The sequence below is a fragment of the Phyllobates terribilis genome, unplaced genomic scaffold (assembly GCF_046119375.1).
Source record: "Phyllobates terribilis strain yellow unplaced genomic scaffold, ASM4611937v1 Scaffold_8__6_contigs__length_399053987, whole genome shotgun sequence".
In the NCBI taxonomy this organism is placed as follows: domain Eukaryota; kingdom Metazoa; phylum Chordata; class Amphibia; order Anura; family Dendrobatidae; genus Phyllobates; species Phyllobates terribilis.
The window spans coordinates 376,563,405-376,586,143 of NW_027362768.1; the positions used below are offsets into that span (position 1 = coordinate 376,563,405).

At 52.3% G+C, this 22,739-nt stretch overlaps 1 protein-coding gene across 2 annotated transcripts in view; it reads left to right on the plus strand.

Annotated features, from left to right (window-relative positions):
• Window positions 1-17,942: 17,942 nt before the first annotated feature.
• The window catches only part of TMCC1 (transmembrane and coiled-coil domain family 1), a 46,787-nt gene continuing 41,990 nt past the window's right edge, over window positions 17,943-22,739 (plus strand). Inside the window, exon 1 of one of the 2 annotated variants that reach the window (XM_073644993.1) lies at window positions 17,943-18,098. The gene's annotated coding sequence lies outside the window, so the exon portion shown is untranslated. Of the gene's footprint in view, window positions 18,099-20,148; window positions 20,168-22,739 lie in introns of those variants that run through there. The other variant, XM_073644995.1, reaches the window with a different exon arrangement.

Consider the following 22,739-nt stretch of genomic DNA (forward strand, 5'->3'; position numbering starts at 1 on the left):
TGTTTCCAGTTACCTGCCAGTCACCTGCCAGATTCCTGCCTGTTACCTGCCAGTCACCTGACAGATTCCTGCCTGTTACCTGCCAGTCTCCTGCCAGATTCCTGCCTGTTACCTGCCAGTCACCTGCCAGATTCCTGCTTGATACCTGCCAGATATCCGTTTACCTGCTTGCAAGCCTGCGGTCCGACGGTCTGCCTTCCGACACCTGTCAGTCTGTCTATGGACCAGCCTGCCCGCTCACCTGGGAGCGCTCGTCTGCTACCTGCCTGCTAGCCTACCTGGAGGCTCCGCCGTCACGTACCGTGACCACCTGCCTGTCCAGAGACTCTTGTCTGCTCACCTGGGAGCGCTCATCTGCTACCTGCCTGCTAGCCTACCTGGGGGCTCCGCCGTCACTTGCCGTGACCACCTGCCTGTCCAGAGACTCCTGTCTGCTCACCTGGGAGCGCTCATCTGCTACCTACCTGCTAGCCTACCTGGAGGCTCCGCTGTCACTTGCCGTGACCACCTGCCTTTCCAGAGACTCTCGCCTGCTCACCTAGGAGCGCTCACCTGCTACCTGCCTGCTAGCCTACCTGGAGGCTCTGCCGTCACTAGCCGTGACCACCTGCCTGTCCAGAGACTGTCCCTGTCACTTGCCGTGAGTACCCGTCCTTCTACCCAGAGACTGTCCCTGTCACTTGCTGTGACTACCTGCCCTTCTACCCAGAGACTGTCCCTGTCACTTGCGGTGACTACCTGCCCTTCTACCCAGAGACTGTCCCTGTCACTTGCCGTGATAACCTGCCCGTCTTCCCTGGGAGCCACCCGCTTCCTTACAAGGACCGCCCCCTTGTATAGTTGCTCAGAGGTTCCGCCTCCCAGACCCGTTACAGTTTGCTCGGGCCTCGGAATCCGGTGGCACCCAAGCTCCCTCGCTCTCGGACCTATGTCATGAACTGTCCCGTCAGAGGTCCCAACAGGAGTCCATCCTGAGTCACCTGCGGAGTGTCAACTCTCGCCTGGACACTCTGTCTGCTCCACCTGCAACCACCGCTAGTGTCATGACTCGCAACCCGGCAGCGCCGCTGCCCACCAATACCATGGTATCCTGTCCCGGACCCAGGTTTTCTGCACCTCCTCGTTTCGGAGGTGACTCCGCTCAAGCTCGGGGCTTCATAAACCAGTGCACCCTGCACTTTGAACTCTTGTCCCACCAGTTTATCTCCGACCGGTCCAAAGTAGCCTTTATCATGTCCCACCTCACGGGGGAGGCTCTGGCTTGGCTAAATCCTCTGTGGGAGAGAGGAGATCCCCTGGTGTCCAACCTGCCAGCCTTTCTCACGGCCTTCCGGAAAGTCTTCGACGAACCCGGACGGAAGACCTCATCCGCATCGTCTCTGCTACGCCTCCGTCAAGGAGATCTCACCGTGGGCCAATATGCCATACGGTTCCGTACCCTTGCTTCGGAGCTGGCCTGGGATAACGACGCTCTGGTGTCTGTCTTCTGGGAGGGTCTGTCCGGCCGTATTAAAGATGAACTCGCCGGTCGGGACATTCCTACCACTCTTTGACGACTTAATAACACTTGCCACCCGGATTGACATCCGATTCCAGGAGCGCGCCAGAGAGGTTACCCGTGAGAGGAGTTTTCCACGTCTAGCCCCCACCTTCCAGAAACCCGTCACTCCCTCCGTTACTCCCCAGGCACACTCACCTGAGCCTATGCAGGTCAACCAGACCAAGATGGTCAAAACCCGTCAAGACTTACGCCGTGCCGAGGGGAGCTGCTTCTACTGTGGCAGTAAGGAGCACCGGATCCGTTCCTGCCCAGAGAGGTCGGGAAACGCCTGTGTCTAGGATCGCTCAGAGAGGTCGCCCTAGACAAAAGTAAACCCTCTCCATCTCTGATGCTGTCAGTCTCTATCACCTGCAGAGAGAACCGCTATTTCGAATTGGCTCAACTTGACTCAGGAGCTGCTGGAAATCTCATTTCTCAGTCTCTGGTAGAGAGATACCGCATTCCCACCAAACCTCTGGCTGTACCTTTATCTGTCACCGCCGTGGATGGGGGCCTCTTACCACATCCCATCCAACTCATCACCGAATCCATAACTCTGCAGGTGGGAATACTGCATTCTGAGAGCATCTCCTTTCATGTTCTGCCTGGACTCTCTCACGCACTCTTGTTAGGCCTACCTTGGCTCCAGAAACATGCACCCGTGCTTGACTGGCAGACCGGAGAAGTCCTTCGCTGGGGACAGGACTGCCATAGGACTTGTCTAGTTCCCGTTCATCCTGCTCGTCCTTCTCCTACCCCAGTCAGTCTACCCGGTCTACCGGTTCCCTATTGGTCTTATGCGGATGTCTTCAATAAAAAAGAAGCAGAGACATTACCCCCTCATAGACCATACGATTGTCCAATCGACCTGATTCCCGGCTCTACTCCTCCCCGTGGGCGTATCTACCCTTTGTCCGCAGCGGAGACCCGATCCATGTCAGAATATATTGAGGAGAATCTGGCCCGGGGATTTATCCGGAAATCTACCTCCCCGGCGGGAGCAGGCTTCTTCTTCGTCAAAAAGAAGGACGGCTCACTCCGTCCATGTATAGATTATAGAGGCCTTAACCAGATTACAGTGAAGAATAAATACCCCCTCCCGCTCATTCCTGAATTATTTGACCGCCTGAGGGGGGCTAGAATCTTCACCAAACTGGATCTCCGTGGGGCGTATAACCTGGTCCGTATCCGTCAGGGGGATGAGTGGAAGACGGCATTCAACACCCGGGACGGCCACTATGAGTACCTTGTAATGCCCTTCGGTCTCTGTAACGCTCCTGCCGTCTTTCAAGAGTTGGTCAATGACATCTTCCGTGACCTTCTCTACTCCTGCGTGGTGGTGTACCTGGACGACATCTTGGTCTTCTCTCCGGACCTTCCTACTCACCGGAGGGATGTTCGTCAGGTCCTGCTCAGGCTCAGGCAGAACCACCTCTACGCTAAATATGAGAAGTGCATCTTTGAGCAGACCTCTCTTCCATTTCTGGGCTACATAATCTCTCAGACCGGCCTACAAATGGATCCTGAGAAACTGTCTGCCATCCAGAAGTGGCCCCGACCAGAGGGGTTGAAGGCTATTCAGCGGTTCCTGGGCTTCGCCAACTATTACCGCCTCTTCATACCGCACTTCTCTTCCCGGACTGCCCCTATCTCTGCGCTCACCCGTAAGGGTACTAATCCCAGAAGATGGCCGCCCGAAGCTGAGGAGGCCTTTCTTTCCTTAAAACAGGCCTTCTCCTCCGCCCCGGTGCTGCATCGTCCGGACGGCAACAAACAATTCTTCCTAGAAGTTGACGCTTCCTCCTCCGGAGCCGGGGCGGTACTTACCCAAAAGTCATCTTCCGGGAGAATGGTAACCTGCGTTTTTTTCTCCAAACTCTTCTCCTCTTCTGAGCGCAACTATTCTATTGGAGACCGTGAATTGTTAGCCATTAAGCTGGCACTGGAGGAGTGGCGTTACCTGCTCGAGGGGGCTCTTCACCCGGTAATAATTTACACGGACCACAAGAACTTGGCTTACCTTCAGAGCGCCCAGAGACTTAACCCGCGCCAAGCCTGGTGGTCCTTGTTTTTTGCCCGCTTTGATTTTGTTCTTCATTTTCGTCCGGCAGACAAAAACATCAAAGCTGACGCCTTGTCCCGATCCTTCCTGGTGTCTGATCTAGAGGAGGAACCTAAGCACATCATTGATCCCGCCAGAGTAATGCAAGTGGCTCCCGTGAATCTAAATCGTCTCCCTCACGGTAAGAAGTTTGTAACTGTACCTGATCGGGAGAAGATCCTACACTGGGGTCATTCGTCTAAGCTAGCTGGCCACGCCGGTCAGAAAAAGACCCTCCAGCTCATTACCCGGCATTACTGGTGGCCTACCCTGCACAAGGACGTAATAGACTTTGTTTCTGCCTGTGTGTCCTGCGCCCGCAACAAAGTTCCGAGACACCTGCCTGCCGGTCGCCTTATTCCTCTTCCATTACCTGCTGCCCCGTGGCAGCATATTGCTATGGACTTTATAACGGATCTTCCTGTCTCTGACGGTTGTACGGTCATTTGGGTGGTCGCTGATCGCTTCTCCAAGATGGCGCACTTCATTCCCCTGCCGGGTCTCCCGCCTGCACCCGAACTGGCTAAAGACTTTATCCGCCACATCTTCCGTCTCCATGGCCTGCCCCTCCACATCGTGTCAGATCGTGGGGTTCAGTTCACCTCACGCTTCTGGAGAGCCACATGTAAGTTGCTTGACGTCACTCTGGACCTCTCCTCCGCTTACCATCCACAGTCCAATGGTCAAGTGGAGCGGATCAATCAGAACCTGACCAGTTACCTCCGGCACTTCGTTAATGCCCACCATTCGGACTGGGTGGATCTCCTACCATGGGCCGAGTTCTCTTACAATAATCACGAGAGCGAATCTTCCTCCAAATCCCCGTTTTTTGTAGTCTTCGGTCAGCATCCTCGGATCCCATTTCCCGTCTCCACCTCGGTGGACAATCCGGCTGCGGAATCTCTCGTTAGCGAATTCTCCTCCATTTGGGAGAGTACCCGATCCGCACTCCTTCAGTCGTCCGAGCGGATGAAAAAACATGCTGACAAAAAACGCCTGGATCCTCCACAATTCCATCCTGGAGATAAAGTCTGGCTCTCGTCCAAATATGTCCGGCTCAAGATTCCCTCCTACAAGTTAGGGCCTCGGTTCATCGGCCCACTGGAAGTTATCAAACAGATCAACCCGGTGGCCTATAAATTAAAACTCCCGGCCAACTTACGGATCCCTAACTCCTTCCATGTATCTCTCCTCAAACCCGTGGTACTTAACTCTTTTTCCAAGTCTACAGGTACGCCTCCTGCTCCAGTTTCCGCTGAGAACGAGTTTGAGGTAGAGAACATTCTGGCCACCAAAAGGGTAAGAGGAAAAACCTTTTTTCTGGTAGATTGGAAGGGGTTTGGTCCTGAGGAGAGAACGTGGGAGCCCCGGGAGAACATCCATGCCCCTCTCATCCTTGATAAATTTCTGTCTGGCCTAAAAAAGGGGGGGGCCTAAAGGGGGGGGGTACTGTAGCGTCGGCGTCCCTGCCTCCTGCTAGGCAGGGACGCTGTTCCCCTCACCTCTCCGCTCTGTGCCCGGCGTCTTCCTCCCGCTCTCCTCTCTTAAAGGGGCCGCGCGCGCCGTCCTAAGGAGTCCCCGGCCAATGGCCGGAGGACTTCACCATATATAAGGCACCTCCTCCAAAATGGAGGTGCCCGAGCAATGTTGTTGCAAAGCCTTCACTCTGCTTCAGCCCTCAGGTCCTGTTTCCAGTTACCTGCCAGTCACCTGCCAGATTCCTGCCTGTTACCTGCCAGTCACCTGACAGATTCCTGTCTGTTACCTGCCAGTCACCTGACAGATTCCTGCCTGTTACCTGCCAGTCACCTGACAGATTCCTGCTTGATACCTGCCAGATATCCGTTTACCTGCTTGCAAGCCTGCGGTCCGACGGTCTGCCTTCCGACACCTGTCAGTCTGTCTATGGACCAGCCTGCCCGCTCACCTGGGAGCGCTCGTCTGCTACCTGCCTGCTAGCCTACCTGGAGCCTCCGCCGTCACTTACCGTGACCACCTGCCTGTCCAGAGACTCTTGTCTGCTCACCTGGGAGCGCTCATCTGCTACCTGCCTGCTAGCCTACCTGGGGGCTCCGCCGTCACTTGCCGTGACCACCTGCCTGTCCAGAGACTCCTGTCTGCTCACCTGGGAGCGCTCATCTGCTACCTGCCTGCTAGCCTACCTGGAGGCTCTGCCGTCACTAGCCGTGACCACCTGCCTGTCCAGAGACTCTCGCCCGCTCACCTGGGAGCGCTCATCTGCTACCTGCCTGTCCAGAGACTGTCCCTGTCACTTGCCGTGAGTACCCATCCTTCTACCCAGAGACTGTCCCTGTCACTTGCTGTGACTACCTGCCCTTCTACCCAGAGACTGTCCCTGTCACTTGCTGTGACTACCTGTCCTTCTACCCAGAGACTGTCCCTGTCACTTGCGGTGACTACCTGCCCTTCTACCCAGAGACTGTCCCTGTCACTTGCCGTGATAACCTGCCCGTCTTCCCTGGGAGCCACCCGCTTCCTTACAAGGACCGCCCCCTTGTATAGTTGCTCAGAGGTTCCGCCTCCCAGACCCGTTACACCATATGCTGGTGCGGTTGGCCCTGGGTTCCTCCTAATGCAGGACAATGCCAGACCTCATGTGGCTGGAGTGTGTCAGCAGTTCCTGCAAGATGAAGGCATTGAAGCTATGGACTGGCCGCCCGATCCCCAGACCTGAATCCGATTGAGCACATCTGGGACATCATGTCTCGCTCCATCCACCAACGTCACGTTGCACCACAGACTGTCCAGGAGTTGGCGGATGCTTTAGTCCAGGTCTGGGAGGAGATCCCACAGGAGACCATCCGCAGCCTCATCAGGAGCATGCCCAGGCATTGTAGGGAGGTCATACAGGCACGTGGAGGCCACACACAATACTCAGCCTCATCAGGAGCATGCCCAGGCGTTGTAGGGAGGTCATACAGGCACGTGGAGGCCACACACAATACTGAGCCTCATCAGGAGCATGCCCAGGCGTTGTAGGGAGGTCATACAGGCACATGGAGGCCACACACAATACTCAGCCTCATCAGGAGCATGCCCAGGCGTTGTAGGGAGGCCATACAGGCTCGTGGAGGCCACACACAATACTCAGCCTCATCAGGAGCATGCCCAGGCGCTGTAGGGAGTTCATACAGGCACGTGGAGGCCACACACAATACTGAGCCTCATCAGGAGCATGCCCAGGCATTGTAGGGAGGTCATACAGGCACGTGGAGGCCACACACAATACTCAGCCTCATCAGGAGCATGCCCAGGCGTTGTAGGGAGGTCATACAGGCACGTGGAGGCCACACACAATACTCAGCCTCATCAGGAGCATGCTCAGGCGTTGTAGGGAGGTCATACAGGCACGTGGAGGCCGCACACAATACTCAGCCTCATCAGGAGCATGCCCAGGCGTTGTAGGGAGGTCATACAGGCACGTGGAGGCCACACACAATACTGAGCCTCATTGTGACTTGTTTTAAGGACATTACATCAAAGTTGGATCAGCCTGTAGTGTGTTTTTCCACTTTAATTTTGCGGGTGACTCTAAATCCAGGCCTCCATCTACTATATAATTGTCTTATCCCGTCTGTCTGTCTGTCTGTCTGTCTATCTGTCTGTCTGTCTCTCTGTCTGTCTGTCTGTCCTGGAAATCCCGCGTCATTCATTGGTCCGGCAGCGGCCAATCAGCGCCGCGGGATTTCTGAAAAAAGATGGTGGCCGTTAGCGGCTCATCTGGCGGACGGAGGTCAGCGGCGATGCAGCGGGGAGATGAGCGGCGCTAGCAGCACAACTACCCCGACCGGCGCCGCTGACCTCCATGCGGCTAACGTCGGAAGATCAGCGGCTTGGCCCGCTGATCTCCCGACATTAAGTGTGAACGGAGGACCGGGGAGCGGCGCCGCCGGTCGGGATGCTTCTGCTGCGAGCAGTCGCTCATCTCCCGGCTTCTCGCAGCAGAAGGAGCAGCACAGGCAGCGCCGCTCCCCGGTCCTCGCTAATACGGAGCCGCACAAGCAGCGCCGCTCCCGGGCCCACACTAATACGACGCTGATTGGTCGCAGTGGCCGGCCGCGACCAATCAGCGAGATGGGCGGCAAATTTAAACGCCGCTCTGCTGATTGGTCGCGGTGGCCGGCCGACCGCGACCAATCAGCGAGATTAGCGCCAAATTTAACCAACGCTCTGCTGATTGGCCGCGATGGCCGGCCACGACCAATCAGCGAGATGGGCGGCAAATTTAAACACCGCTGTGCTGATTGGTCGCGGTGGCCGGCCGTGACCTATCAGCGAGATGGGCGGCAAATTTAAAAGCCGCTCTGCTGATTGGTCGCGGTGGCCGGCTACCGCGACCAATCAGCGAGATGGGCGGCAAATTTAAACGCCGCTCTGCTGATTAATCGCGGCCGGCCACCGCGACCAATCAGCGAGATGGGCGGCAAATTTAAACGCCGCTGTGCTGATTGGTCGCGGTGGCCGGCCGTGACCTATCAGCGAGATGGGTGGCAAATTTAAAAGCCGCTCTGCTGATTGGTCGCGGTGGCCGGCTACCGCGACCAATCAGCGAGATGGGCGGCAAATTTAAACGCCGCTCTGCTGATTAATCGCGGCCGGCCACCGCGACCAATCAGCGAGATGGGCGGCAAATTTAAACGCCGCTGTGCTGATTGGTCGCGGTGGCCGGCCGTGACCTATCAGCGAGATGGGTGGCAAATTTAAACGCCGCTGTGCTGATTGGTCGCGGCCGGCCACCGCGACCAATCAGCGAGAGGGGCGGGAAATTTAAACGCCGCTCTGCTGATTAATCGCGGCCGGCCACCGCGACCAATGAGCGAGATGGGCGGCAAATTTAAACGCCGCTCTGCTGATTGGTCGCGGTGGCCGGCCGACCGCGACCAATCAGCGAGATGGGCGGCAAATTTAAACGCCGCTCTGCTGATTGGTCGCGGTGGCCGGCTACCGCGACCAATCAGCGAGATGGGCGGCAAATTTAAACGCCGCTCTGCTGATTAATCGCGGCTGGCCACCGAGACCAATCAGCGAGATGGGCGGTAAATTTAAACGCCGCTCTGCTGATTGGTCGCGGTAGCCGGCTGTGACCAATCAGCGAGATGGGCGGCAAATTTAAACGCCGCACTGCTGATTAATCGCGGCCGGCCACCGCGACCAATCAGCGAGATGGGCGGCAAATTTAAACGCCGCTGTGCTGATTGGTCGCGGTGGCCGACCGCGATCAATCAGCGAGATGGGCGGCAAATTTAAACGCCGCTCTGCTCATTGGTCGCGTCTGCTGTCTGCGACCAATCAGCAGAGCGGCGTTTAAATGTGCCGCCCATCTTGCTGATTGGTCGCAGTGGCCGGCCGTCCGCGACCAATCAGCAAGATTGGCGCCAAATTTAAACAACGCTCTGCTTATTGGTCGCGGACGGCAGACGCGACCAATCAGCGAGATTAGCGCCAAATTTAAACAACGCTCTGCTGATTGGTTGCGGTGGCTGGCCGCGACCAATCAGCGATTTTGGTGCCAATTTGAAACACCGCTCTGCTCATTGGTCGCGGACGGCAGACGCGACCAATCAGCGAGATTAGCGCCAAATTTAAACAACACTCTGCTGATTGGTTGCGGTGGCCGGCCGCGACCAATCAGCGATTTTGGTGCCAATTTGAAACACCGCTCTGCTGATTGGTCGCGGTCGCCGGCCGCGACCAATGAGCAGTATTGGCGCCAAATTTAAACCCCGCTCTGCTGATTGGTCGCAACCGCCGGCCGCATCATATGGGTCGGGGACAGTAGGAAACTTTGCATATTTGTGTTCTTCCTCACCACAGTACACAGTGTAGTCGTCCGCACTGGTGAACATATTATATTGCAGACTGTAGGTGTGATACATACAGGTGCATCTCACTAAATTAGAATATCATCAAAAATTTAATTTATTTCAGTTCTTCAATCCAAAAAGTGAAACTCCTATATTATATAGAGTCATTACACACAGAGGGATCTATTATATAGAGTCATTACACACAGAGGGATCTATTATATAGAGTCATTACACGCAGAGGGATCTATTATATAGAGTCATTACAGACAGAGGGATCTATTATATAGAGTCACTACACACAGAGGGATCTATTATTGTCACGGGTGTGTCGCCACGAAGATCGTCAAGATTACACAGCCTGACTTCTCGCAGCTGACTTTTTGGTGCTTTGTGTTTTTCGGCAGTGAGGGAGTTAATTCTCTCTCTCTCTGTGCTAGATGAGGTCCAGCCTCGCCCAGCTGCAATCAATGCTGCTGTAGTGAGACTCCTTCAAATGCCTGCTGGTCTGTTAGGGAAGTGTCGGTGAAAGCATTTCATGCAGACTAACAGAGCGGATCGTGGTATTTGGAGTTTCAGAGATAAGTGTATTCGGAGAGTTTTTTCCCTTCCTCGCTTTATCATTTATCTCCTTTCCCGTTGGTGTTCCCTCTGTTGTAGTTGTGTAGTTTTTGTATGCAAGGTGGTTTTGGTTTTTCCCTTGTACTGTCTCGTTCGTCTAAGTACTGTGTGTGGGCATATTATTACTTGTCCCCTTTTGTTGTGATCGGGGTCCTTCTCAGGACTAGATTACTTAGGTGCAGGGATCCTCAGGAGGTAGGGGTTACGCTGGCGGCCTGGACCTCTGTACCTTTAACAGTACCTCCAGGTTGAGGGATTAGTCAGGGCCCCAGCTTAGGGTCAGCTTAGGCCCCCTACCTCCAGTATACAGAGACAGCGTGACATTTTCACCGACCACTTAGTTTTTCTCCAGCTACCATGGATCCAGTAGCCGGTCTAGCTCGGCAGTTGCAGAGTTTGTCCATGGAGCTGGCGGACGTTAGGTCCAAGGTTTTGTATCCTCAGGAGCAAGCCGGACCAGAACCTAAAGTAGCTCTCCCTGACAGGTTCACTGGGGGGCGGGACAAGTTTTTTGTTTTCCGGGAGGCATGCAAGTTGTACTTTCGGCTGCGGCCTCGGTCATCGGGGAGTGAAGAACAAAGGGTGGGAATTGTCATCTCGCTCCTACAAGGGGACCCACAATCTTGGGCGTTCTCTCTTCCCCCGGGCTCCCCGGCTCTCCAGTCAGTGGATAGGTTTTTCGCTGCTCTGGGACTCGTATATGATGACCCAGATCGAATCTCCTTTGCTGAGTCTAAGTTACGTAGGATTCAGCAGGAAGATCGTCCGGCGGAGGAATTCTGTTCGGAGTTCCGTAGGTGGGCCACGGACACCCAGTGGAATGACCCGGCTCTTAGGAGCCAGTTTTGTCAAGGTTTATCCGACAAATTACAGGATGTGTTGGCACAGTATGACTCTCCCGCGTCACTGGAAGCCGCTATGGCCCTTGCTATTCGCGTTGACAGACGGCTTCGGGAGAGGTGCGGGATAACTCTACCCCCTGTGATGACTCCACCTCCTACAAGGTGCCCTCATATGGTGGTTCCCCTGGTCAGTCCAGAGGAGCCTATGCAATTAGGAGGGACATCATTTCGGGGGAGGGGACCGGTGGTGCGCCATAAGACAGGAAGGTGTTTCTTCTGCGGGAGAAAGGGACATTTTATTGGGGGGTGTCCATCCCGTCCCTTGCAGAGTGAAGAGTCGTCGGAAAACTGTTGATCCCAGGTTGTGTGGTGGACGGCAATCTGGGAGTAGGTATTTCGTCCCTAGGTTCGTCTCAGTTTCTCGTACCGGCGGAGGTGGTGGTGGGTACGAGAACTGAGAGGATATCTGTTCTTCTGGATAGTGGTGCCGGGGCTAATCTGGTTGATGCTCGGTTTGCCCGGGTTCAAGGTATGCGATTGAGTGAGTTGGCTAAACCCATCCCCATATTCTCGATCGATGCCAGGCCTCTCGGTCAGAGAAGTTTTTTGCAAGCTGTGCATGACGTAAAACTTCAAGTGGGGGCGATACATAAAGAACTGTTGTCTTGCTACGTGTTGGAGGGTCTTCCCACTCCTATAGTGTTGGGCCTTCCTTGGTTAACTAAGCATAACCCGGTTATTAATTGGCAAACCAGAGAGATAAGCCAATGGAGTAAATTCTGTAATAAAAACTGCATGAACACGGTCATCGGTGCGGTTACTCCTTGGGTCTTACCTCCATTTCTGGCGGACTTTGAGGATGTATTCTCGGAGAAAGGGTGTCAGGAACTACCTCCTCATCGCGAGTATGACTGTTCTGTAAAACTGCTCCCTGAGGCCAAGTTACCTAAAGCTAGGTTGTATAACCTTTCTGGTCCTGAGAGGCAGGCCATGAAGGATTATATTTCAGAAAGTCTGGCTAAGGGGCATATTAGACCTTCATCTTCACCGGTGGCTGCGGGGTTCTTCTTTGTTAAGAAGAAAGATGGAGGCCTACGCCCTTGCCTGGATTTCCGTGAACTTAATCGGATTACGGTCCGAGATCCGTATCCGCTCCCACTTATTCCCGATCTCTTTAATCAGATCGTGGGCGCCAAATGGTTCTCTAAGTTGGATCTCAGGGGGGCGTACAATCTGATTAGGATGAAGGAGGGGGATGAGTGGAAGACGGCGTTTAACACTCCGGAGGGGCATTATGAGAACCTTGTCATGCCATTCGGTCTGACTAATGCCCCGGCGGTGTTCCAACACTTTGTTAATGACATTTTTCGCCGCCTGGTGGGACAGTTTGTTGTCATATATCTGGATGATATCTTAATTTACTCGCCGGATCTGGTGTCTCATCAGGAGCACGTTAGGCAGGTGTTACAGATCTTGCGGGATAATAAACTGTATGCCAAATGGGAAAAGTGTGTGTTCGCCGTACAGGAACTCCAGTTTTTAGGCTTCCTGGTTTCAGCGTCCGGTTTTCGTATGGACCCTGGGAAAGTGCGGGCAGTTCTTGAGTGGGATCGGCCAGAGAACCTTAAGGCACTACAACGTTTCCTGGGGTTTGCTAATTATTACCGGAAGTTCATTCGTAATTTCTCTTCCATGGTTAAGCCTCTCACAGACATGACTAAAAAGGGGACGGATTTTTCTAGGTGGTCTGACAAGGCTTGTCAAGCATTCTCCTCCTTGAAAAAATGTTTTGCCTCGGCACCCATACTCATTCAACCTGATGCGTCACAGCCATTCATTGTAGAGGTAGACGCTTCCGAGGTAGGGGTGGGAGCAGTATTGTCACAAGGTTCGTCCCCTGGTAAGTGGCATCCGTGCGCCTTTTTCTCTAAAAAATTGTCGTCCGCTGAGAGGAATTACGATGTCGGCAATAGGGAACTCTTGGCCATTAAGTTAGCTTTTGAGGAGTGGCGCCATTTTTTGGAGGGGGCAGTCCATCCGGTCACCGTCATCACCGATCACAAGAACCTGCTATATCTGGAGTCCGCGAAACGTCTGAATCCCAGACAAGCTAGGTGGTCATTGTTTTTTACCAGGTTTAATTTTGTCGTTACATATCGTCCTGGGTCAAAAAATGTAAAGGCGGATGCCTTATCTCGTAGTTTCCCTGGGGCCGGGAATACGGACGACCCGATTCCTATCCTTCAGGAGGGGGTGGTGGTTTCGGCAGTATGCTCTGAGCTGGAGGAGGAGGTATTGGAGGCTCAGGGGGACGCCCCTGTTGGACCTCCGGGGAGACTGTTTGTTCCAGATCAGTTGCGACAAAAGGTGATCGAGGCACACCATAACTCAGTTTTTGCAGGACACCCGGGGAGTAAAGCAACTGTGGATCTCCTCTCGCATCGGTTTTGGTGGCCTAACTTACATAAGGAGGTGGTAACTTTTGTCGCGTCCTGTGGGGTTTGTGCGCGCTCTAAGACCTCACATACCCGTCCGTCTGGGGCCCTCTTACCTTTGAAGATCCCGGAGCGTCCTTGGACTCCTCTGTCTATGGACTTTATTACGGACCTCCCTCCGTCTTCGGGTAAAACGGTCATACTCGTTGTAGTGGACAGGTTCAGCAAGATGGCACATTTTATCGCTCTTCCTGCTCTCCCTAATGCTAAAACTCTTGCGCAGGTGTTCATTGGGGAGATTGTGAGGCTTCACGGGGTACCCTCCGAGGTGGTGTCTGATCGGGGGTCTCAGTTTGTGTCCAAGTTCTGGAAGGCGTTTTGTGCACGGCGGGGGATGCATTTGTCGTTCTCATCGGCTTTTCATCCTCAGACCAATGGTCAGACGGAACGAATGAACCAGAGCTTGGAGACATATCTCTGGTGTTTTGTGTCAGAGAACCAGGAGGACTGGGCTTCTTTCTTACCTCTGGCAGAGTTTGCTCTTAATAATAGGCGGAGCGAGTCCACTGGTAAGTCCCCAGTTTTTTGGGGCATATGGTTTTCACCCCCAGTTTTGTACTTTCAGTAGGGGGGGCTCTTCGGGGGTTCCTGAGGAGGAACGATTTTCCTCATCACTCGCTTCAGTATGGAGAGGGGTGCTGAAGAATCTGAATACTATGGGGAACCGATACAAACGTATGGCTGATAGGAGGAGAGTGTCTGGTCCGGACCTAAGTGTGAACGATCGGGTATGGTTGTCTACCAGGAATATAAAACTTAAGGTTCCCTCCTGGAAACTGGGTCCCAGGTTCATCGGGCCGTACAGAATCAGTTCTATAATTAATCCGGTGGCATTCCGTCTTGACCTCCCCCCTACGTTTAAAATTCACAACGTGTTCCACAGATCGTTGCTTAAGAGGTATGTGGCGCCAGTGGTACCGTCACCTTTACCTCCCCCTCCAGTGGTGGTCAATGGTAACTTGGAGTTCCAGGTATCGAGGGTCATCGATTCACGCTTTAATCGCCGGTCCCTTCAGTACCTGGTTTATTGGAAAGGGTATGGTCCTGAGGAGAGGATGTGGGTTCCTGCGTCGGATATTAACGCAGACCGATTAGTTCGGGCCTTCCACACGACTCACCCGGATAAACCTGGCCCTGAGGGTCCGGAGGCCCCTCGTAGAAGGGGGGGTACTGTCACGGGTGTGTCGCCACGAAGATCGTCACGATTACACAGCCTGACTTCTCGCAGCTGACTTTTTGGTGCTTTGTGTTTTTCGGCAGTGAGGGAGTTAATTCTCTCTCTCTCTGTGCTAGACGAGGTCCAGCCTCGCCCAGCTGCAATCAATGCTTCTGTAGTGAGACTCCTTCAAATGCCTGCTGGTCTGTTAGGGAAGTGTCGGTGAAAGCATTTCATGCAGACTAACAGAGCGGATCGTGGTATTTGGAGTTTCAGAGATAAGTGTATTCGGAGAGTTTTTTCCCTTCCTCGCTTTATCATTTATCTCCTTTCCCGTTGGTGTTCCCTCTGTTGTAGTTGTGTAGTTTTTGTATGCAAGGTGGTTTTGGTTTTTCCCTTGTACTGTCTCGTTCGTCTAAGTACTGTGTGTGGGCATATTATTACTTGTCCCCTTTTGTTGTGATCGGGGTCCTTCTCAGGACTAGATTACTTAGGTGCAGGGATCCTCAGGAGGTAGGGGTTACGCTGGCGGCCTGGACCTCTGTACCTTTAACAGTACCTCCAGGTTGAGGGATTAGTCAGGGCCCCAGCTTAGGGTCAGCTTAGGCCCCCTACCTCCAGTATACAGAGACAGCGTGACAATTATATAGAGTCATTACACACAGAGTGATCTATTTCACGTGGTTATTTCTGTTAATGTTGATGATTATGGCTTACAGCCAATGAAAACACAAAACCCATTATCTCAGTAAATTAAAATAATTAACAAAAAACACCTGCAAAGGCTTCCTAAGCGTTTAAAAATGTCCCTTAGTCTGTTTCAGTAGGCTCCACAATCATGGGGAAGACTGCTGACTTGACAGATGTCCAGAAGGCAGTCATTGACACACTCCACAAGGTCCCAGAGTCTGGAGGAAGAGTGGAGAGGCCACAATCCAAGCTGCTGAAGGTATAGTGTGAAGTCTCCACAATTAGTGATGGTTTGGGGGGCCATGTCATCTGCTGGTGGAGGTCCACTGTGTTTTATCAAGACCAAAGTCAGCGCAGCCGTCTACCAGGACATTTTACAGCTCTTCATGCTTCCCTCTGCCGACAAGCTTTTTGGAGATGGAAATGTCATTCTCCAGCAGGACTTGGCCCCTGTCCACACGGCCAAAAGTACCAATACCTGGTTTACACACAACAGGATCACTGTGCTTGATTGGCAGCAAACTGGCCTGACCTTAACCCCATAGAGAATCTATTATAGAGAATCTATGGGGTATTGTCAAGAGGAAGATGAGAGACCCCATACCCAACAATGCAGACGAGCTGAAGGCTGCTATCAAAGCCACCTGGGCTTCCATAACACCTCAGCAGGGCCACAGGCTGATCCCTCCATGCCACAGGCTGATCCCTCCATGCCACATTGCCGCATTGATGCAGTAATTGATGCACAAGAAGCCCGACCAAGTATTGAGGCATTTACTGAACAGACATTTCCGATTTCAAAAACATTTTTCAAGCTGTTGTTATAAAGTATTCTAATTTACTGAGATAATGACTTTTATGTTTTCATTGGCTGTAAGCCATAATCATCAACATTAAAGGGAATCTGTCACCCCCCCCCCCGGGCGATTTCAGACCACTACTATGGGCATACAGGTGATAGAAAAGTAAATCTATACTTACCTGTATGTCCTATAGCAGAGGTCTGATTGCAGAGAAATCTGGTTTTATAAAGTGTTTTCCAGAGGCTTGGCGTCCGGGGGACTGCCTGCGTATATAATATATGAGCTTCACTTTTTGTATTAAAGAACTGAAATAAATTAACTTTTTGATGATATTCTAATTTAGTCAGAAGCATCTGTATAATATATTGATGAAATATATATACTTTTCATTCCTTGCCATGAAAAATAATATAATCACAAATAACAAACCCCACACACATTTCCGCTGATTTTCAGCCCTGATACAAACTGACCAGCTCGGTGATCTTCTCGTTAGCTCAGGAGAAAGTGTTGACAAGGACAAGGCAGCTGATGTCACTCTGCCGTCCTGATTGAATTATTAGAGCAGACTGAAGGCTTTATAAAGGGGCTGGTGCGAATGCAATTGATGTGAGCGCTGCCCAGGACAGGAGCTATAATCAGTCTCCTGCTCCGCTGGGAACTCCAGCAAGATGAAGGCTACTTGTGGCCGCGACTTGTTGAATACGGAGTGTGCAGGGGATGTCGGGTGGTGTGATGACATCACTACACTACGCCATCCAGTGGTCACTGCTATACAAGATAGAGGAGACGGGGGCCGTGGTGTACAGGGAGCCTAGATTAGGGGAGTATAAGATTTTATTTTTCTTATGTTATTTGCCCACTAAATGGGCAACATCACAAGAGGGGCCGTGGAGGACAGAACATTATATAAGGTGCTGTGGGGGACATTACACTGTATTGGAGACTGGGGGGGCCATCATACTATATAAGGGACTGTGGGGGCCATGAAACTGTATATGGGGCTGTGCTGATGACCATATTATATAATGGGCGGCTGTGGTGGACATCATAGTGCATATCGGGGGTCTGTTGTGGATACCATTGTGTATGGGCTTTCGGATTCATGTACTGGTGATGGTTCTGGTGATCTATACATCATCATCATTACATGGATACAGCACCGGAACCACCATCAGTTCGTGCAGCTGTATTCGTTGCATGACGGGCACCATCATACGTATCCCTTCATCTATAGTGGGGTCTGTTTAATACGTATCCCTTCATCTACTGTATAGCGGGGTCTGTTTAGCTTCTATTGGGGTATCCGCTACCTTTAATTCAAACCTCCATTATACTCAAGATTAGTTTCCATGACTGTCCTCGGTTCTGACATATAAAATATAGGACATCGGGGATGAATCTCGCCATTAGTCCCTGTGTAAATGGTCTACAGACAATGAATGATTCTATAGCGTTGACTTTCCCTATTGAGCCTCGCCTAGAAAGTACATCACTTTTTTTTTTACTTTTTCTGGTATTTTTTTGGAGAAAAAGGTAAACTCTATAGTGGAAGGAGTCATCAGAGCTTGTTACCTGACCAGTGCTTTGTCTGGGGGGAGGCATTGGCCTCATCTGCTCAGGGCACCAAGAACTCTTTCCTGGCCCTGCAGAAACTTGTGTCAGTCTGAAAACTTTTGGCCACTGCTGTATAATGTATACTGTTCCCTCATTGCCTCTAGCGGCGGCTGTTGGTACAGCAGGTGTCTCTTGCTTTTATAGCCAGCGCTGTCCCCGCCCACTCCTCGCTGATTAAGCCTGAGGAAGGCGTGTCTATGATCATAGTGGGTGTGGCTTGTGCTATTAGGCACGCCCAGTAGCTGCAAGACACGCCTGTGCGTCATGACGCAGAACGCCGGCTGAGGGGGAGCGGGCGTGACTTCTCCCGGCAGGAGCCGCTGCTGGTGCCGCTCCGCACTCAGTGTCATCCCGGCGGGTGCAGCTGCCGTGTGGAGCCGCCGCGGCCGGTCACCTCCCCAGCTCCAGGTAATGTCTGTGCACCTGCGGGGGGAGGCGGGATGTCCGGGCAACCTGAGGCGCTCCCCAGCTGTGTGGGACTACAAGTCCCAGCATGCCTACCATTTAGTGGCCGAGGCGGGCGTTCTGGGGCTTGTAGTTCCCCAAGCACTGGTAATATGTGTCCCTCACATGAGCCCCCCAGCGGCGTCCAATAGGGTCATGTTGTGACATTTTTGGGATACTTGCGCGTGTCTTTACTGATTGACCCCCAATACCTCTCGCAGCAGAGTGTTACAGTTGCTATGACGTCTCTGCACTGACTTCCCCCTTCGTTGACAGCAAGCGGAGGTCTGGAAAGTGATGGAGGAATGAAACGCGCAGGTAACGGTGCAGCGCTGAGTGTGGAGGGGGCACCAGGGAATATTCCCGGGTGGGGGGTGAGGACCCTCCTGGTAGAGCACCTGCTGCACGTACGAGCCGAGGCAGACCGCTGACAGGTGTGAATACAGCCCGAAAAAACCTTCACCGGGGGCTGAAGGCGCAGGGCAGTGATTGTGGGAGTCCTAGGAGGTGGGATGCAGTAAGGACCCCCCCCCCTTATCCTGCAAAGGGGGGGGGGCATATAACTAAAGCGCACCCCTCCTGTATGACTAGGGGATGGGATTTAGTAAGGACCCCCCTTATCCTGGAGGGAGGCATATAACTAAAGCTCACCCCTCCTACAAGACTGGCGGATGGGATACAGTTAAAAAAAACAACCAATCCCGCAGGAGGGACATATAACCACAGTGCACCCCTCCTGCGGGACTAGGGGATGGGATGTATTGAGGGCCCCCATCCTTCAGGGGGACATATAACCACAGTGCTCCCCTTCTGCAGGCCTAGGATGTAGTAAGGACACACTCACTCCCTCCTTCCCTGCAGGGGGGGACATATAACTAAAGCGCACCCCTCTTACAGAACTGGCGGATGGGATACAGTTAAAACAAACAACCAATCCTGTAGGAGGGACGTATAACCACAGTGCACCCCTCCTGCGGGACTAGGGGATGGGATGTATTGAGGGCCCCCATCCTTCAGGGGGAAATATAACCACAGTGCTCCCCTTCTGCAGGCCTAGGATGTAGTAAGGACACACTCCCTCCCTCCCTGCAGGGGGGGGACATATAACTAAAGTGGACCCCCACTTGCAGGACCTGGCATCATTGAGTGGGCAATCACACACAGACTATGCGCTCTGGCAGCAGATATGAACGGTCGCTGGGCACAGGGAAGCAGATCTGTGCACGCATGGCAGGGAGCGGCAGGTGGTTATCCCATAAGCCTCGTCCTTCCCGTCTGGCATGGGAGGGGGGGGGGGTGAGGCCACATTTCTCCTTTTACCAGTGCACCCCAATCTGTAGTTCTCCAGCTGTTGCAAAAGTACAACTCTCAGCAGGTTTGTTCCAAGGACTTCTGGGATTTGTAGCTCTGCAACTGCTGAATTACTGCAAACAGTCGGGCAATGTTGGGTGTTAGCTTTTAGAAAAACAAAGGAGCCTTAGCTGCAGGCCTGTAGGGCATGCTGGGAGTTGTAGTTTTGCAACAGTTAAAGAGCCTCAGCTACAGGCTAAAGGCATGCTGAGTGTTGTATGTAGTTTAGTGGCAGGTTGTAGGGACGTGTTGGGAGTTGTAGTTTTGCAACAGTTGAACACCACTGTTCTTTTAACGGGAGTAAAGGAGGGGTTGATGTTCATGCCCCCTCAGTCTGGCTATATACTAATACAATGGGTTTCTCCTCTGCAGCCACTAGGTTCCCGTCTGATACCGCTGACGTGGTGCAGCACTCTGAGCGGCACCCGTTTTTCACCCGTCTCGGTTATGTAGATTTTCTTTCTTCCTCCTCCTCGCACCAAATCTGCATAGATGACAAATGGAGATCTGGGCCGGTGCCAGGCTCCGTATCTTAGAGACACGTTTGCTGCCTTTCTCGTGGGGCTGGGAGCTGCGCTGTAGGGCACGTGTGGGGTTTTCATTCCCTCATTGTTTACGGTATCTGGATAAGCGGGGGACACGCTGAAAACTGCGACCAGGGAAGATAACTATTGCAACTACAGGTGCGTCTCTGTGACTTCTTAAAGGAGTTGTCCATAGGTAAAGTCTCTAATGATTACTAATTTGTAGTAGTTGTCATTGACAACCAAGTAGATCCCTGTACTGGATCCGAGAGGTCAGCAGTGCTGCCACAGGGGGGCAGTACTGATCTGCGGTGACCTCTGCTATGAATAGTTCATGAGAGTTGTGGTTAGGTGGGCTGGGGGTCTGATGCAAGTTTTGCATCTGGCTATGTGCACAGCAGAACAGGAGTGGGTGTACGGCGTGGCGGGAGCCTATAGACGCTGCCTGGCATTGCTTCTAGGACTTCTCCCAGTGACGGTATAGATTTACAGATCAGGAACAGAATTATAAACTTTGACTTCAAGCTAATGACTTTTTGTCCACTCCGATACATTGTAACAAAGTTCAGCAGATTTAAAATCAAGATCTAGATGGTTTCCAATCACAGACAGCAAGCGGAGATCTTGGACATGACGAGTTAATGGATCATAAAGGATATGAGAAAGTTGCAAAACTTTTCCTGATGGAGCAGAGTATATTCTCCCCTTCTCTTGTTAGGTGGTCCGGTCTTTCTTGGAGGACCCTTTAATCTACAGGGCCTGTTTGACAAGATGGCAGTTATTTTTTTTTTTTTATACCTTTTTGTATTAATTAGCAGTCGCCTCGTTACTGTGTATCAGTGTACATGATCGGCACTAATTACAGGGAGGGGCTCGGTGAGAGGTATACCCTGCCACGCGGGGTCTTCTGGGTACTCGTACATGCTCAGCATCCAAGGGGGGCTCTTTGCAACGCGGACTCTGTCTCCTTCTCTAAGTACGTTGCATAATTACTAATACCCATCTGTGAGGCTTTTTCAGCCAGGGGGATTTACAGCAGGAAGAGAAACTGGGAAGTGAATGGTATAAATGGGGTTTACATTTATCTAGAATCGTGGCCTAATGTCGGATTTTCCCACACGGCAAAGACCGGTCCGCGTTCTCTATATTCCTCCTGCAGAATTTGGGATTTTATTGACCTATTTTAATTCCAGGGACTAAAACCCTTCCTGACCTTCTACTCACAGCTGAGGGTTTGTTACATCTGTATCAAGTCTAAACCGTCCTCTGACCTAAAAAGCATCAGCAACATGAATCTCCCTCCTGATAGTTTGTTACAATGTATCAGTCTGGGGGGTTGTCTGCACTGGATACATTGTACCAGCTGGAAGAAGCAAGAGATCAGGTTTTCAGTCTCTGGATGTTGACAAGAAGGGTCCCGAAAGCAAACAGAGGTCTCGCTAAGGGGAAAGTGAAGCTACAAGTCTAAAAGAACGTTGCAAAACGTTTCATTACAGGATCTTTTATATATATTTTTTTAGCTCCGTAGAAGTGAATGGAGAGCCGCCCGTGTGCCGCCGCTCCACATCTGACATGTTTGATATGAGAATACCCTTCAGGAGGAGCAGTCTAGGGGATAATGCCCTTTAGGTCGCTGACCCATGATGTTTTGCACTGACCGACCTCATTAAGAACTTCTTTTTTTTTTCACCTCCATTTACAAGATCTCTGAAATGCGTGCCGCCTCGTCATCACCGCACCAACACAGATTGCCCCCGCACTTGCTGCAATTAGGTTGATGTAGGACGGATTTACCGCAGGGTCGGCACATTGGAGACCCCCGATCTCCCTGATTCTGGTTGTGTAGTGCGGTCACCATGCCTCGTTGGGGGTCACGGCTCCTCCAGGCACCCAGGCTGCCTCTTGCTCTTAACTGCATTTTCCCAGCATTGCCTGTCTTCCAGCGTGAAGGACGCTGGCTCTGTTCTATTTTTATACATCTCCTGTTTTGCAGCGAGAGCCATTAAATCCGCATTCACCGACAGAGCAAGGAGCAGATAACTGCAGATTTACTGTTACTCTATACGGAAAATCCATTTACCTCCTCAAAGGCCATTTTACGTTTTGCAAATCCGTGGTCGCACCGGAGTCACCCTTGATCTGTAGGAGTCTGTGGGGGAGAAGGAGAAATATCCCATTATGTCTGACTTTACAGCTCAGCAGCTGTCACCCTGCTTTCCTAGAGGCCTGAGAGGCGATATGCTCTGGTGTAGAATTGCAGACTGACAGGGTTTTTTTTTTTTCCCGAAAGCTGGGTGGCCAAACCCCCTGGGAGCTGAAATGGCTATGATATTGGTTGAGAGCCCCTTAAATTTGGACCCCAGTATAGCCCTGGGCTACACTGCAGCTTGCTCCACATCTTCTGGGTATCGACTGCAGTTCTGCCCAGACAACGTGGTCCCATGCCTGACTTACTGTGGACAAGAATGGCTCATAAAGGAAAAAAGTGGTGAAAATGATCCCTTAAGATGTAGTTTTCCCTTTAAAAATGTTACCTGCTGTTCACAAGACGACATCTGAATTCGGCCTTAGATTCAGATCATGTTTTGTAAACCCATACCCCGCAGTCTAGAGCCCCCTCTTCCCTGCTACCACCGCTTCCCTATTTCCATTCGCCGGGTTTCCAGCTGACGTTTCCATTTTACCAGTCGTCTAATAGTCCCCGACTGGCAGCGTGCCCACCCAGCATTGA